This window comes from Castor canadensis, chromosome X (genome assembly GCF_047511655.1).
Source record: "Castor canadensis chromosome X, mCasCan1.hap1v2, whole genome shotgun sequence".
NCBI lineage: Eukaryota > Metazoa > Chordata > Mammalia > Rodentia > Castoridae > Castor > Castor canadensis.
This window is the reverse complement of record NC_133405.1, coordinates 70,027,422-70,046,129: the sequence shown is the minus strand read 5'-3', so window position 1 is coordinate 70,046,129 and position 18,708 is coordinate 70,027,422. Positions and strand designations below refer to the sequence as shown.

General features: G+C 36.9%; 1 long non-coding RNA gene across 1 annotated transcript in view; it reads right to left on the bottom strand.

The window, feature by feature from the left end:
- LOC141419583 (uncharacterized) overlaps positions 1–18,708 on the bottom strand; it is a 315,071-nt gene that overhangs the window by 128,230 nt on the left and 168,133 nt on the right. The window lies entirely within an intron of this gene.

The following is an 18,708-nucleotide window of genomic DNA, read 5'->3' as shown; positions in this document are numbered from 1 at the left end:
TTATTCATGTAGAATCTTCTCTATATCACTTGGATGAAACCAGCTTGATCATGGTGTATGATGTTTTCGGTATGCTGTTGAACTTGGTTTGTTGATATTTTATTGAAGATTTGGCATCTATGCTCATTAATGAGATTGGCCTGTTATTTTCTTTTTTGTTGTTGTGTCTTTGTACAGTTTAAGGATAAGAGTAATACTGGCTTAATATAATAAGTTTGGCCATGTTCCTATCTTTTCTATTTCATATAAAAGTTTGAGAAGTGTTGATATTACTTCTTCGTGAATGGTCTGGTAGAATTGAGTAGTGAATTCATTAGGTCTAGGCTTTTCTTTTTGGAAGACTGTATTGCTGCTTCAATTTAATTGCTTGGTATAGATCTATTTAGGTGATTAATATTCTCTTGGTTCAATTTTGAATGGTTATATGTGCCTAAAATTTTTTCCACTTCTAGATTTTCTAATTTATTTGAATATAAAATAAATTTTATTTTAGGTTTTTGAAGTAGTCCCTAATGATTCCCAGGATTTCCTTGGTGTTTGTTGTGAATTCCCCTTTTTCATTTCATATTTTATTAATTTGGATCTTTTCCCTCATCATTTTAGTCAGATTTGCCAGATATTTGTTAATGTTATTTATGTTTTCAAAGAAACAGCTTTTTGTTCCATTGATTCTTTATGGGGTTTTTTTGTTTTGTTTTGTTTTGTTTTGTTTTTGGTTTCTATTGCACTGATTTTGGCTTTTAATTTTATTATTTCTCTCCTTCTAGTTTTGTGTTTGGCTTGATCTTCTTTTTCTAGGAGTTTGAGATGCAGAATTAAATCATTTATTTGGGATCTTTCTGTGTTTTTAATATATGCATTAATGGCTATAAACTTTCCCTTTACTGCCTTTGTCATATATTCTGAGATTATGCTTTCATTCTCATTAAATTCCAGGAACTTTTTTATTTTCCTTATTTCTTTAATGACCAGCTCATTGTGGAGCAAGGTGTTTTTCAGTCTCCAGGTGTTTGAGTATTTTCTGCTGTTCTTTTGTTGCTGAGTTCTACTTTTATTGCATTGTGGTCAGACAGTATGCAAGGGTATGTCAACTTTTTTATATTTATGAAGGCTTGTTTTGTGATGGAAAATTCAGTGTATTTTGGAGAAAGTTCCATAGGTTGATGAGAAGAATGGTGGAATACACTGTAGATGTGTGTCAGGTGCATTTGATCTATGGTGTCATTCAATTCTAGAGTCTCCTTGTTGATTTTTTTTGTATGGATTACCTATCTATTGGTAAGAGGGGAGTATTGAAGTCTCCTACCACCAGTGTGTTGTGGTCTGTGGTTTTAAGTCCATTATAGTATGTTTAAAGAAGTTGGGTATACCAACATTAGGTGAATGTAAGTTAACTATTATTATTTCCTGTTGATATATTGCTCCTCTTGTTAGTGTAAAAGGGATTTTTTTATATATTATGTAAACAGCTGGCTTGGCAGTGAAACTGTGAATTTGTTATTGCTAAGTTAGACCTCCAAGTCAGGGAACAGAAATTTTCCAACAACCTAGCTAACAACTAAGCTAGTCAGAGCTAGAAATTAATTCAAGAGAAAGATAACAGATGATTAAAATCCATAACTAACTAATCAACAATACATGAGCAAAACACAAAATAGAAATATGGAGAGAAAAAGAAGGCAAGGGAGTACGACTCCTCAAAAGATTAACAATGACATAATCGAGGATTTGGTGGAAAGTGAAGGGGATGAATACCCACTTACTGACATCAGAAAAAGGATGATAAGAATATTCAATGAGTTAAAGAGTAGTTTGAGGAGGACATACAAAAACAAGTCAAAGAAGTTCAATAGAACATGAACAAAAAAACTGGGGAAGATGCAGAAACAAATAAATGAACTCGGGATTTCAAAACAAACTCTGAAATGAAACTCAGGAGGTTACTAAAAAGGCATAAATGAAATTAAGAAGACAGCACAAGATTTTATGAAAGGGGACTTTAACAAAGAAATAGAAAGTCTCAGAAAAAAGAATGAAACAGAAATCCTGGAAATAAAAATTTCTTAAGTCCCATAAAAAACATAGTTGAAAGCCATTCCAGTAGACTGGAACAAATGGAAGACAGAATTTCAGGGCTTAAAGGAAAAATAAATATTAAAGAAAAAACAGAAGAATTCTTAGACAAAATCTCAGGAGCTGCAAAGGGAATATACAAGAATTCAGCAACTCCATCTTAAGACCAAACATACTAATCATGGGCATCAAAGAAGAACAGGTGCAAGCCAAAGAAATAGGTAATATATTCAACAAAATAATAGCAGAAAATTTCTCAAATCTTGCAAAAGAGATGCCCTTTCAGGTACAGGAAGTCTCCATGACACCAAACACACATCGCCAAAACTGATTTTAATTTTTTGGTTTTTGTAATGCTATCTCCAAAGAATTCATATTTTTCCCGTAGATAACACCATAAACTAAAAAGTGATGTAAAACCAATGTTCATTCCTACTCTTTGTACAACACTTGTAATTTTCAACCATTTTATTAATGGTGAATACTTTTGTTCAAAAAAAATCTAACATGGAAAGCCAATGCATATGGCAGGTAAAAATAAGTTTGTTTTAATTCAACAAGTCATGTATATATAAATATAGTGGAAACATTTAAATGTGTTCAACAATGTTGGTGACTCTGATTCCACCTACTTGGCCATATTTGTTCTCATTCACTCAAATCCCAAAAGCCACTCACAATTTGGTTCTGAAATGACATTATGGAATCTCCTTGAAGTCTGAGAATCACAATTCAAAAATGACAACATATTCCTCCACATCAATGTTCTCATTGAAGGAATTAAATTAATGCTAACTATATTTAGAGCATCATTACCTTATGTAGCAGTTTCAACAAAGAGCATAGACAGAAATTTTTTTAAAGAGATTAAGATATAAAGAAAGGGAAATTACCTAAGGGGAGAAAAAGACTTATGGTTAAAAAGTGAAAGAGAAGATGAAAAGACAGAATGCAAGAGGGAGGGTGAGTAGGATAGAAAGAGAGATAGATGAGCGAGCGAGAGAGAGAGAGAGAGAACATAAACTCCTTAGTCCCATGGAATCAATAATAAATTAAAAATAAGTACCTTATTCCTAGCAACCTCTGGAATTCAAATCAGTCTTCTGGAGACTCTAAGCCATTTCAAACACAAATTCTTGGCATAGTTATGTCAGCAAAACTTAGTCATCACATGCTCTAGAATGATGTGAGAAAGCTTACTCCAAGAGATTCTTTGGTCATAAAATAAAGAAATGGCTAGAACAAGCAACCATATGTTTCCTTTCTTACAACTCCTAAGAGGTCCAGTGTGGATAGATGTACAGTTTTCCATTTGCCATTTAAAATACCCTCTTTGGCTGTGTCAAATGTATGCCAAGCCTAATTTGCCATTTGAGCACCTCCTTGTCAAAATGTAATAGGATAAACTGATCCAACTTAAATTGTGCTCTGCCAAAGAACTCAACTGGTTGAGGAAATCTTGTGGAGTGCTAAACAGGATGTTGGTTCACCAGACTATTACCAGCAGCAAAGTATTCCTACTCAGGTTGGCCCGCTGGAAAAAAAAATCTGGGTTTATATGACAAGACTGAAAACCAGAAACTCAATTCTGTTCACACATGGACACCTACATTCTTCCATAAGTCCGTGTTCTTAAAAGAAGCCACTGAAGCATGAGTGGAATTTTCTGTAATTGAGAAACCTGAGAACCACAGTCAAAGATGTTATTGTCACATAAAAGCAATTTGTCATGGACTAGCCCAGGGAGTGGTCACCTTCTCTTGCTGGTCTGAAGTCTACACCTTGCTCTGCCCACCATGCTGGCATTGCTGCCCTCTGCTTCTGGGCTCCTGATCACCTGTGCCCACCACCAGTGAGAATGGTTGGCTATGCACAATCAGCTCTGTTTTCAAAACCCAGCATTACCTCTAAAGGGTGAAGACAAGGTCAATGCCCACACTGAGTTATACTTGAGGACACATCAGTTGCGAGGCAGGATCTTTTAGTATCAGCTCCCATATTAGTACAGAAAAGGGCTGCTGCCCATTTAAATTACTAACATTCCTTTAAGTTTTTTGTTTCAGATAGGGCCCTCAAGAGAAAGCAGAAGGAGTCAGCCAAAGTGGTTGAGTCAGTCTTCTAGAGTGAATTTTTCTCATCATGATTTCATTTTAATGCTACCTTCACCCAGGAGGTGTTCCTCTCCACAATTTTTGAACAAGTGTTGTCTTAAGAAGCATGATATCAAACTAAGCTTGCTCAGGAATGAGTCTGCCTCTAAATGTGATGCCCAGTCTTTCCAGTATGAATATGCTTATCTTCCCTGATAAAATCCCCTTGTCGCCCTGTTTGGGGATAGACACTGCTTTGGGCATTGTCCCCAGCACTCTCCTTGCTTATACATGTAATAAACCTCTCTTCACTCTTAAAAAATATATAATAAATAAAAATTAAAAAGAAAAACTCAATTCTGGATGGGGTACTCATGAATTAATGGATAATTCTGCATTATAATTCACTTCAAATTTAAATAATATATTTGATGCTATAATTTCCTAGAATGATGATTTTCAAAAGGCGTCAAACACATTTCAGTAATTCAAAAGAAAAATAGATTGACTGTTTTTTATTAGGTTAAGGGGTTGTTATCAAGACTAAATCCTTTGACTATCATATTGACTTAAGATTTTCATTAAGCCATAGACAATGCTATAGATCTAGATTGTTGTCATAATCACATATCTCTTTTGGGTTTGAATATTAAGTTGTAGTAAGCTTCACGCTATACAATATAAGGCAAGGCTTATCTGTAATCATCCATTTATTGAGTGCCTACTATGTGTTTAGTGTTATTGAGTGCCTACTATGTGTTTAGTGTTATTCTAGTACTAGAAGAACAACAAAGAATGTGATAGAAAATGTACCCATTCACAAGCAGCTTTCATTTTAACAGGTGAAAACAGACAATGCACAAATAAGCGTATTTAGATAAATTTCAAGTTATGAAAAATAGCAAGAAGAAAAGCTTAAAGGTAATGATATACAGAATTAAGAGCTACATTAGATATTCAAGGATACCCATCCAAAGAATGAACATTTGTGTAAATAAACAAATATTCTTGCAAGGAAAGAACTTGGTGAACAGTAATCCAGTGATAAAGAACAGAAAATGCAAAGGCCACATGGACTTTGTGGCAGAGGTATTGTGAGTGAGGTGGAAGGTGGGATGAGAAGAGGACAGAGAGGTAGGCAAAGGTCAAAAACAAATTAGGGCTATGATACATTGTATTTACTTATAAATGAGGTGGATTTAAAAACTGTATTTTTAAACAGAGAAGTAACAATCTTATTTCCAATTTTAAATGATTGAATTGAATCATTTGTAAAAAGACTGACTGGAGGAAAAGAATAAAAATACAATCATCCTAGAGATCATGAAATGAAAACTTGCAGCAGACTACTGATTTAGTCCATGTTTTCAATCTGCTATAACAAAATACTTTATTCTAGGCAACTTATAAATAGGAGAATTTTGTTTCTCACACTTCTAGAGGCTGAAAATTGTAAGATTTAAGGTGCCAGCAGATTCAGTGTCTGGTGAGGACCCACTTTCTAGTTCATAGATGGCACCATTTATCTGCATCCTCAGAAAGAGACAAAGGGTTTTTCTCAAGCCTCCTTTTTACTTTTTATTTATTTTTTTATGTTTGTTGTACTGTTCTACTGGACGTGGGTACACTGTGGCATTTACAAAAGTTCTTAAAATGTATCAAATACACCATATGTGAATTCCCCCTCTCTACCCACTCTCTTTTACACTCTCTCCCGGATTCCTGGAATATTTTCAACAGGTGTATTAATTGTGTATATTTGTGTGTTACAATATGATATTATGATAGATGTATACATTGTGGAACAAGTAAATCCAGCCAATTAACATATCTATTACCTCATATTTATCAATAATTTCTTCATGGTGTGAATCCTTAAAATCTGCTTTTTGAGCAATTTAAAAATACACTATTAAATATACTTACCCTGCTGTGCAGTAAATCACTGGAACTTATGCTTGCTGTCTAAATGAAACTTTGTGTGCTTTGAGTAACATCTCCCTTTTCCCCACCCATCAACCTGCATAACATCTGGCAGCCACAATTCCACTCCGTACTTCTGTGAGTTCAACATTTTTAGATTCCACATATAAGTGAGATCATGCAGTATTTGTCCTTCTCTGTCTGGCTTATTTCACTTAGCATAGTGCCCTCTAGATTCATCTATATTCTTACAAATGAATTTTCTTCTTTTAAGGGCCAAACAACACTCCATTATGTATGTATACCATATTTTCTTTACTAATCTGCTGATGGGCATGTAGGTTTCCCATACCTTGGATATCATGTATAATGCTACAATAAACATGGGAATACACATGTTCTTAATTAGGTAACAATGACATTGCCAGGATATTTTGGCTTCTGTTTCCCTCTTTCATCCTTTAACCACTGATTCTTAAGTATCTTAGAAGAAGGAATAGGGCACAGAAAATGAAAATGTGTGGGGTAAGGTAGAGATTAATGAAGATGTAACTTGCTGTTATAATTTAACTAATAGACCCAATTGGATCACTTGAAATTTATGCATTTCTATGATTTATGTTTCTCTGTATTTTTGTGAATGCTTTCAAATAACAGTATTGTTTTCTCCTACTAATGATACATATATAACAAATTTCAGTACTAAAATGGAATTCCGCTTCTTGAGCCCTTGTGGATCTTACCATCTTCATATAGAATCTCAATAATTTACTTTTAAATGGGAAAATAGAATATTGTTAAACAGAAGGAGGCCAATGAAAACAGTTGAAAAATATCAGCACACAATTCAGTAAATGGCATACATAATGAGGCAGTATGATTCATACAGTAGACCCCAGGCTGCTCTACAATGTACTAGGTTTGGGATCTAGCTCTGGTTCTACGTCATTTCTATAATCCTTAAATAAGTCCTTGTTATGAACCTCAGTTTCCCCAACTGTAAAATTAAAGTGATAGGCTTAATGATATCTAAGACTTGCTTTCATTTTCCTCTCAAAAAATTGTCAAATGTTCATTCTCAAGGTGAATATTATGACTTCAAGAACTTCACAAATGGACTTGCAATAATTCTACCCGAATTTCAAGCTGGACTCTTCAGTTGATGGAGGAATGAGTGTGCATTGTGAGTAAAATCAGGCAAACATGGTTACAGGGACATATTTGTCCCTCTTAAAAGAACAAACTGTTTTCAAGCACTTTTGAAGCATCTATTTACATACAAATCCATTTACATACAAATTCCTGATGACAAATAATTCTCAATTCATTACACTAGCTCCCAGAGGCCCTCTACTTGGCAACACTTTGTTAGTGTGGTTTGAGTTGCCGTAGCTCCTTGACTGTAATAAAATTGCCTTTCAAATATTCTATCATTTTTTAATTAAAATTTTTTAATTAAATAATTATTCAGGCCCCCAATTAGACTGAATTAGCAGGGTTTTGAGTTACCACATTTTTGTTCATTAAGCTCTGCCAAGTCTCTTGCCACTGAATACCAATTTCCAGCTGCGCCCTGGCCTCTTCTCCAACTCAGTGAGTGTGAGAAGCACTGTTGCTCCCTGGGTATCCACTGTGCCAGGGATAGCCACAAGAACCTAATTGGAAAGTGCCTGCTCCTGCCCTCCTCAAATCTTTTTTTCCCTTGGTATGTATTAATCCTTCCTCCCTATCCTGGCTGACTTCATGGGAATCTTTCCCAGCCTTTTCTTCTCATGGATGTGACAGTTGGTTTGGGAAGGAGGAGCTTAGAGAGACATGGAAAAACAATCCAGAAAACTACCATATCCCCAAAAGGCAAGTGGAGAGTTTCCAAGCCATATTATTTCAAAATGCAGTGCAAAATTCAACTGCAGCAGTACCGCCTAAGATATTGCCTAAAACTCTCATATCCTTGGAAAGCAAATCTAGAACTATTGAATTAGAATCTTTAGAAATAGTGTCAGAAGGTATACATTTTACATGTTCTTCAGGTAATTCTGACACATATTAAAGTATGAGAATCATTGTGAGTCTATATCATCAGAAGCAGAATGGCTGACAATGGAATATAGGAGAAGGAGCACTGGGAAAACTTCTGGAATGGCCAGTCTTAGTATTCATTATGGGAAAGTAGTTCTCTCAGGAAAATATAGTCTATAATTATCATGTATATCAATAATAATTGCTTCTGATTGATAATAATTGCTGAGGACTTACCACTTGTCAGGCATTTTCTTAAGTGTTTTATCATTGTCATTATTACAACTAATAATATGTATCATAAATAGAATTCACTTCACCTTTTACCAGTTTTATCCACTGAATTCTCTCAACAACCTTGTGAAACAGCCACTATTATTATTCTCATTTTCCAGATGAGAAAAATTAAAGCACAGAGAAAGATGTTAAGTGACTTGCCCAATGTTTAGTATCTAATAAAGTGGAAGAGTTTGTAAGTAATATATCTCCCACACAAGACCAGGAGCTCCAGAAAGGCATGGACAAAGGTTGCTTTAACTCTGAGTTCCACAGACCAATCTGGAGCTTGTGCAGGGTAGGGTCCTAGCTACTGTTCAGCTGAGGTGAAACTAAGGCTATGGTGGAAAAGGAAGAAGTTGAAGGGGAGCTTTAGGGGTGGGGGCCCTGTAAGGAGGCCTAGCTACCACCCTGACCATTGTCCAAATTTCATTCTCAAGCAACATAGTTCTCAAAATTTTCATCCTACTCTCTCTACCACTAATCTTATGACTCCAAAATCAATGCTTAATTAATGCTTTTCAAATATTGTTAATACTTATACATAATAAGAGGCTTCATTTGGGGTTTTTGTTATGCATATACTGGTTCACCACATGATGTATCTAAGGTTTTGCTCATGAATAGTCATTCCTTTCACTTTTTGTTCCTGAAAAAGTATAATTTTAATTCACCTGCCTTCAAGTTTACTGATTCTTTATCATGCACAGTATTCTCAATATGTGTGTGGCCTTCCAGCTCCCCAGAAATATATCAGACTTTTTAAAAAGCCCTCTATGGACATCTTGTTTCCCAGACCTTCCTTTATGTTTTTGGATAGTCACTTGTTAGATCCAATAGACATTAGCCTCAGACAGCTACAATGTTTTACTATGGTTTTAATCTGTTTTGGAAAACACACTGGGGATACAACTTTTCCTACATATGACCTTTAAGGTCAAACACAACATGCAACAAGTTAATCTTTTCCAAGGAGCTGAGAGAGTTTAAAAAATAAAGCCGTGGAGGTGGGACTATTTTCAGAAGCTTTGAACCTGATTTGACTCATCCCACAACTAACTGCAAATCCGATAGCTTCCACAGGTATCATAATTGAATGCGTCTTGGCTTTCAATGTTAGCGTGGGACTTACAAGAGGAAAATGAGGATGAATCAAATTAAACTATCATGCATGCTACTATTCTTACAAAAATTCAGCAGTTTTTTTCATGAACAGATGCTCCTGATATTTTTGTAGACCTTTGCATATTTACAAGAATTAACTAAAAGTTGATTTCTATAATTTTCAAATCATTTATGCGATGAATTTTGTGTACAAGTTTATGTGCAAAGATCCTTATTCTACCACTTTAAAAGTCTTGTCTTCTGTGTAAATATATAAAATATCATGTTTACTCACTAAACTATTATTTATCACTATATATTTCATATATAAATATGCACATAATAACTTAAACTTGATAGAAAATACATTTTATATCATAGTACTCAAAATTATATGGTGACATAATATTATATTCTATAGAATTATACTCTGAAATTTCTAGCTGACATTAACCAGAGCACCACAATGAATCTACCTCACTTTCAGCCAAACATGATGTCTTCCCTTGAAAAATGGCATAGTTGTCAAGGGGGAAAAGTTACTCTGAATCTTAAATCTATACTCTATCTTTTACTTTAGCCTCATTGGCATTAATGCTGAATGTTTTGTGGCCTTGGACCAAAAAATACCAAACAAAATATCTATCATATCATTTACCACTTCATTCTATTAAATGATTGGCTGAGAATGTTATTTATTATTCATGCTTTTCTAGCAAAAAAATGTTGCCATGTACATATAGAACCTTTCAGAAGAAGAAAAGATGTTCAGAGGGAGAATCATGACATTCATGGTAAGTTGTTTTCTAAGTAAATAATGGGATTTGTTCAGCCACTGAACAAAACAAAACTCATTGTTATGCTGATATTGCATAGCAGTCATCATGGAAAAACCTGAAACACTCTTTTTTTGTTGTTTTTTTATTCATGTATTCACATGTGCATACATTGTTTGGGTCATTTCTCCCCCCTGCTCCCACACACCCACCCTATCCCCTCCCCCAATCCTCCTCACTTCCAGGCAGAATCTATTCTGCCCTTATCTCTAATTTTGTTCAAGAAAAGACATAAGCATAATAAGAAAGAAAAAGTGTTTTTGCTAGTAGAGTTAAGCATAGCTATACAGAGAGATTCCTAGCATTACTTTCATGTACAAATGTGTTACAATCCAAGTTGATTCATGTCTAACTGATCTTTACACTGGTTCCTGATCCCCTTCTCATGTAGACTTCTGTAGCATTAAGGATTCTGTATTAGTTCCTCTGCAGTGGGGACAACAAATGCTTTCATGTTTTGGGTTTTCTACCTATCTCCATACCTCCTGTGTGTGCTCTTCCCTTGTCATGTGACCCAAGTCCAACCACATTGCTGTATTTACCCTAGATCTAAAGTCCATATATGAGGGAGAACCTACAATTTATGGTCTTCTGAGCCTGGCTAAACTCACTCAGGATTATGTTCTATAGTTCCATCCAGTACTTGCAAATGACTATATTTCATTCTTCTTCATGGCTGAGTAAAATTCCATTGTGTATAAATACCACATTTTCTTTATCCATTCATCAGTAGTGGAGCATCTTGGTTGTTTCCATAACTTGGCTATTGTGAATAGCACTGCAACAAACATGCGTGTGTAGATGCCTTTGGAGTAACCTGTGTTGCATTCTTTTGGGTATATCCCCAGGAGTGTGATTACTGGATCATATGGCAGATCTATGCTTAGATTTTTAAGAATCCTCCAAATTTTTTTACAGAGTGGTTACACCAGCTTGCATTCCCACCAGCAGTGGATGAGGGTTCCTTTTACCCCACATCCTTTCCAACACTTGTTGTTGGTGGTGTTTTTGATAATGGCTATTCTAACAGGGGTGAGGTGGAATCTTAGTGTGGTTTTGATTTGCATTTCTTTTATGGCTAGAGACGGTGAGCATGTTTTCATGTGTTTCTTGGCCATTTGAAATTCTTCTTTAAGAAAGTTCTGTTTAGTTCAGTTGCCCATTCCTTTATTGGTTAATAGATTTTGGGAGAATTTAGTTTCTTAAGTTCCCTGTATATTCTGGTTATCAGCCCTTTGTCTGATGTATAGCTGCCAAATATTTTCTCCCACTCTGTGTGTGGTCTCTTCAGTTTAGAGACCATTTCTTTTGTTTTGCAGAAGCTTTTTAATTTTATGAAGTCCCATTTGTCCATCCATTCTCTTAGTTGCTGGGCTGCTGGGATTCTATTGAGGAAGTCCTTGCCTAAACCTATTAGTTCCAGAATGTTTCCTGCTCCTTTCTGTACTAACTTCAGAGTTTTGGGTTTGATACTAAGGTCCTTGATACACTTTGAGTTGATACTAGTATCGGGTGATAGACATAGATATAGTTTCAGTTTCTTGCAGACAGATAACCACTTGTCCCAGTAACATTTGTTGAAGAGGCTGTCTTTTCTCCATCATATTTTTTTGGCCCCTTTGTCAAAAATGAGGTGAGAATAGTTGTGTGGATTCATAGCCAGGTCCTCTATTCTGTTCCAGTGGTCTTCATGTCTGTTTTTGTGCTGGTACCAGGCTGTTTTTATTGCTATTTCTTTGTAATATAGTTTGAAATAAGTATTGTGATACCACCACCATTGCTCTTTTGCTAAGTATTACCTTGGCTATTTGTTGTCTCTTGTGTTTCCAAATGAACTTTAGGGTAGATTTTTCAATCTCTGTGATGAAAGTCATTGGGATTTTGATTGGAATTGCATTAAACATGTAGATTGCTTTTGGTAGTGTAGTCATTTTTAATATGTTGATTCTATCAATACATGAGCACAGAATGTCTTCCCACATTCTGTTGTATTCCTTATTCTCTTTCTTCAGGGGTTTGTAGTTCTCCTTGTAGAGGTCATTCACATCTTTTGTTAAGTTTACTCCTAGGTATTTGATTTTTTTGAGGCTATTGTAAATGGAATTGTTTCCATATATTCCTTCTCAGATTGTTTGCTGTTGGTGTACAGAAAAGCTAATGATTTTTGTAAGTTAATTTTGTATCCTGCCACCTTGCTATAGCTGTTTATGGTGTCTAGGAGTTTTAGGGCACAAAGCAAGCCTCAGCAAATATAAGAAAATAGAACTAATCCCATGCAATCTATCTGACCACAATGCATTAAAACTTAGAAATCAACAACAAAAACAGCAGTAAAAAATATGCAAACAATTGGAAGCTGAACAGCACATTGCTCAATGATTAATGGGTCATTGATGAAATAAACGAGGAAATTAAGAGGTTCCAGGAAGTTAATGAAAATGAAAACACAAATGACCAGAACCTATGTGTCGGAGACAAGGCTCCCTTTGTGAGCCATTCTGTCTTGACCTTGCCCTGGAACATTTTGCGGTTGTTTGTCCCAACTTCTCCATCTCCAGCACAAGATGGCGCCGTCCCTGCTTCTCTTCCGGGAGTTTACCTTGCCGCCGGGGTGAATGTGCACCCTATCAGAAGTCCTATAGCAGAACCAGCCAACCAGCCTGCACCTCGTCATACCCCTCACTCCCTCAGCACATAAATACCCCTGTGTGAACAATAAAATTTTGCAGCTTGATCAGAACTCCTGTCTTGCTGTCTCCTTCGTGTCTCTTGTCCCTTCATTCTTCCCCTTTTAGGTTCGCTACCCATGCTGATGTGTCCTGCTGGACGGGACATCTGGCGCCCAATGTGGCTGTAGCTATTCCTTTGATTGCGGGGAGAACACCGTCCTCTGGGAAGGCTTGGGCCCAAGCAGAGTTCGTGATCGCCTCGGCAAACGCAACCTAGAGACAGATCCAGGAGGAGAGTGAGGACGGCGAACGGTGAGTGACCCACCCTGGGACAAGCAGTGTCGTCACATGATTTGTTTCTTTCAGGCCTCAAGGAGGCCCTCAAGACACGAGGGGCGCGTGTTAAGAAAAAAGACTTGAGGTCATTTTTTTGTTACATAGGAGATTTATGTCCTTGGTTTCCTCTCGAAGGAACCATTGATGGTAAGAGATGGCTCCGGGTCGGAGACTGTTTAAAAGACTATTATGAATCTTTTGGCCCTGAAAAAGTCCCTGTGACCGCCTTTTCTTATTGGAACTTGATTAATGACATTCTCAAAAGTGCACCCTTTGATAATGGTACTTTAAAACTTGTTAAATTTGGGCAAAATGCTATGCAGACGGCTTCCCGCCCTCCTACAGGGGTCTCTGATGGTGGAGGACCCACGGATGCTGTCAAACATCTTCAAATAATTGAGCTTTTAAAACCCCAAATCCCTGAACTCACATATCACCCCTTAATGTTGCCTAAATCTCAGATTCCAGATTTAGATCCCAATACATTAGATATTTTGGGAAGTACCTTCTCCTTGCTTAACACTTCCAACCCCACCCTTGCTAAGGATTGCTGGCTTTGCATGACCACAGGAGCAATAATGCCCATGGCAATACCTGTTAACTCCACCATAAATAATCAGGATACCTGCCAATCTGGACTTCCCTTTAAAGTACAGCCTATGGATGCACCTACAGTATGCCTTCAAGGCAGGATGCAAAATAATTCTTATGATATTGACGTTGGGGTTAGTTCTTTTGGAAATTGCTCATCAGTTCTAAATTATTACTCACCCACCCTAGCTCTTTGTCCCCCCAACGGTACAGTTTTTTTGTGTGGAGGAAACTCAGCCTTCCCCAGGCTTCCAGCGGCTGTGTTGTTGCCTTATTACTCCCAGATATTACTGTTGTCTCAGGAGATGAACCTCTGCCCATTCCTAGCTTAGACACCTTAATTAAAAGACATAAATGGGCAATACAAGCCTTGCCGCTCCTTGCCAGCCTTGGAATAACAGCAGCTATAGGCACAGGTACAGCTGGCTTAGGCACGGCTATACACTCTTACTGTCGCCTATCTCAACAACTTATAAATGATGTACAAACTCTATCTGGAACCATTAAGGATTTACAGGACCAAATAGACTCCCTGGCAGAAGTGGTCCTTCAGAACAGGCGAGGCTTAGATCTGCTAACAGCCAACCAGGGAGGTATCTGCTTGGCCTTAGGGGAAAGATGCTGCTTTTATGCCAATAAATCAGGCATAGTACGCACCAAAATTAAACAGCTTCAAGAAGATTTAGAAAAGAGATGAAGGGAGCTATTTGAAAACCCCCTCTGGACTGGGCTTAATGGAATTCTACCCTACCTTCTTCCACTATTAGGCCCCTTGCTAGGTCTACTTTTAATTGTGATCATAGGGCCCTGCATTATAAACAGGCTGATACAATTCATTAAAGAACAAATTAACACCTTAGCCTCTAAGCCTATACAGGTCTTCCTGGATATGGAAGACTGTGCTCCTGAGACCTTCCTTTCAATAAGAACTCGCTAAATGCTCCATCTGGGTTTCCAAATTTTCTCTCTGCCACCCCCTCTTATATAACATTCTTAACCACTCATCGCCCATTGGGCCCTCCTCCACTGGGCCCCTCTGCTTGGGGGAGCCAGCACCCAGGGAGAGTGATCATAAAGGCTTTTCTAAACGAGGGTGCAGGTAAGACTGCAGGAGGGTGGATCCTAGGATCCCCAGACCCAAGACCTCTGTATGACATGCCCTGGTGCATGGCAGTTGGCATGCTCCTAAAAAATCCGCCTCCTCAAAAAACATGCCGAGGAGATTCTCTTGAGAACTTAGCAAGGACGCTTGCTTACAAAGCAAAAATGATCTCCACCCTGAGGAACTGGGCCTCTGTCATCCCCTCTCAATAAGCCGACATATTCTGGTCATGTTTGTATAAGAATAAGGGGGAAATGTTGGAGACAAGGCTCCCTTTGTGAGCCATTCTGTCTTGACCTTGCCCTGGAACATTTTGCGGTTGTTTGTCCCAACTTCTCCATCTCCAGCACAAGATGGCGCCGTCCCTGCTTCTCTTCCGGGAGTTTACCTTGCCGCCGGCGTGAACGTGCACCCTATCAGAAGTCCTATAGCAGAACCAGCCAACCAGCCTGCACCTCGTCATACCCCTCACTCCCTCAGCACATAAATACCCCTGTGTGAACAATAAAATTTTGCAACTTGATCAGAACTCCTGTCTTGCTCTCATCCTTCGTGTCTCTTGTCCCTTCATTATTCCCCTTCTAGGTTCACTACCCATGCTGATGTGTCCTGCTGGACGGGACACCTATGGGACACAGCAAAGGCAGTCCTAAGAGGAAAGTTTATAGCCATGAGTGCATATATTAAACGATCAGAAAGATCTCGAATCAATTACCTAATGCTACAGCTCAAACACTTACAAAAACAAGAACAAGCAAACCCCAAAACAAGCAGAAGGAAAGAAATAATTAAAACAAGGGCTGAAATTAATGAAATAGAAACAAACAACAACAAAAAAATACAAAGAATTTATGAGATGAAAAGCTGCTTCTTTGAAGAAATAAATAAGATTGACAGACCCCTGGCAAACCTGACAAAATGAGGAGAGAAAAAACCCAAATCAGTAAAATCAGAAATGCAAAAGGGGAGATAACAACAAACACCACGGAAATTCAGGAAATCATCAGACTACTTTGAGAACCAACATTCTAATAAATTTGAAAATTTTGAAGACATGGACAGATTTCTAGATACTTATGACCATCCAAAACTAGACCAAGAGAATATTAATCACCTGAATAGATCTATTACACAAAACAAAATTGAAACAGCAATCAAGAGTCTCCCAAAATAGAAAAGTCCAGGACCTGATGGATTCCCTTGAATTCTATCAGACCTTTAAAGAAGAACTAGTACCAACCCTCCTTAAACTGTTACACAAAATAGAAAGGGAAGGAACACTGCCTAACTTATTTTATGAAACCAATATTACTCTCATCCCACAACCAGACAAAGACAAATCCAAAAAGGAGAACTATAGAACAATCTACTTAATGAATATCAATACAAAAACACTTAATAAAATAATAGCAAACCAAATCCAACAACACATCAGAAAGGTCATCCACCATGACCAAGTCAGCTTCATCCAAGGGATGCAGGGGTGGTTCAACATATGCAAGTCTATAAATGTATACAGCACATTAATAGAAGCAAAGACAAAAACCAGTTGATCATCCCAATAGATGCAGAAAAAGCCTTTGACAAGAACCAACAACACCACCTTATGATAAAAGCTCTAAGAAAACTAGGAATAGAAAGACTGTACCTCAACACTCTAAAGGCTATATATGACAAACCTATAGTCAACATCATACTCAATGGTGAGAAGCTGAAAACATTTCCCTGAAATCAGAACAAGACAAGGGTGCCCACTCTTCACTCCTATTCAAAATAGTACTGAAACACTCTTAAATGTGTAGAACTCCATTACAATGTATCAGTCCATTGCAAATGATGATGACACTGAATGATGATCTTTAGCAGTTTATTGTTATGAAGACATGAAATTGTTCCTTTGCCACCTTACCAAACTTTGTGCAGAGCACATAAAACTTTGTGCAAAGTACAACTTTGTAAATAGTTGAAAGATTATGAGAATCAGACTCTGATGGAATTCCCTTACCAAGATATAAGCTCTAGGAAGTAATTCATAGTCTATATTCATCCTTATCCAGAACTCATCTTTTAGAAATAAAGAAGCACTATTTTCATTCCCAATGCATAGGAAAGTGTATACTACGCAATAAGTGTCCAATTAATAACCTTTAAATGTAAGCAAAAGTCATTCATAAATAAAAAATTAAACAATTCTGACCACCAGCATACTAAATAGAGGAGACTTATTTAATGTTGAGTTTTAGGCAATGTTCTAAGAACATTACTTGAGAAATTCACTAAACCATTTTAGAGAACAAACAAACAAATAATTAGGAGATAGATAACTTACATTTGCAAGCACTGAAACACAGCAAATTTAAATATTTTGCCCAAAATCCCCAGATAAATGATAGAAAAATGAGTAAATCACAGGCAGTGACAGTAAGTACAGAAGTGGTTCATTCACTTAGAAAGAAGTGGTAAGCCAAGGTAAACCTTTTTAATGCTTGAGATCCAGGTAAATCATTCATTTTGTTTAGCCTTGGGCACCTTTAAAAGTTATGCTGTGGAGGCTCAAGGGAATTATAACTTAACAGCCTTTTTTGCTTGATTCAAGTGATAGTGTCCTAGAAAATGGTTAGCTCTAAAAGTAAATCCTGTGGTTTTGAGGTAAAAAATAACTGGTTACATTATTGATTTGAAAGGAAATATCTCTCACACCATCAAAGAAAGGGCCTTGAAAGTGAGTAATGGTTTTACTGGATAGGTAAATTCAATTCTTTTGAATTAGACATAGAGAACTTCCAAGTGGAATGAAAATCATGTGCCTGTTGTGAGATAGGGAAAGAAGGCAAGGGACATGATTACCACAATAACTACCTAACTTCTTTCCCTGTTCCCATCTTATTCTCCTATAACCCATTTTCCACACAGTTCCCATTCTTTTCCTAACCCTTGACTCCTGCCAATCCCTCTTTTGCTCTCTGTGCTCCACCCACTCTAACATTTTTACTCACTGTGCCCCAACCACTCTGTCATCCTTGCTTTGATGGTTCCTTCACCATCCCTCCAAAAAGGAATAGATCAAGTATTTCTGTGGCAAATGTTAGAATCATTTTAAGAACACCATATGGACATAGTTACTTTCAGGTTTACTCCATCATTGAAAAAAAATAATTGCCACAAAATAATAAAAGTGAGAGAGGCCTGACTGATACTGATACCAAAAAAGCACATTCCCTGGGTTTATATTATAACTCTACAATTTGCTAGCTAGATATGCGATGGTTGGTAATTTACTTAATCTCACTGTACCTTGATGGCCTGATTATTATAATGAAAGTAATAATAATGTTTGCCTCATCATGGTGTTGCTGTGAAGATTACAAAGGATAAGAAATAAGAAATGTGTAATTCAATGCATGATTCATAGAAATCCATCAGTAAATACCAAGTTCTAGTATTATTACTATCATTACCATTATTACATTAAATGATTAAATGCAATAACATATTTTATGGAGCATATGTCATATTTTCTAACACATACAATATTACCCAACATAAATGACATTATACTATTAATTTTGTTAACATAATAGCACAAAGCAATAAATTTCATTGTGACATATTCAAATATGTACAATATACTTTGGTCATATTCACCCCTTCCATTAACCTCTCTTATTTTCTCATTAAAACAACCTTAT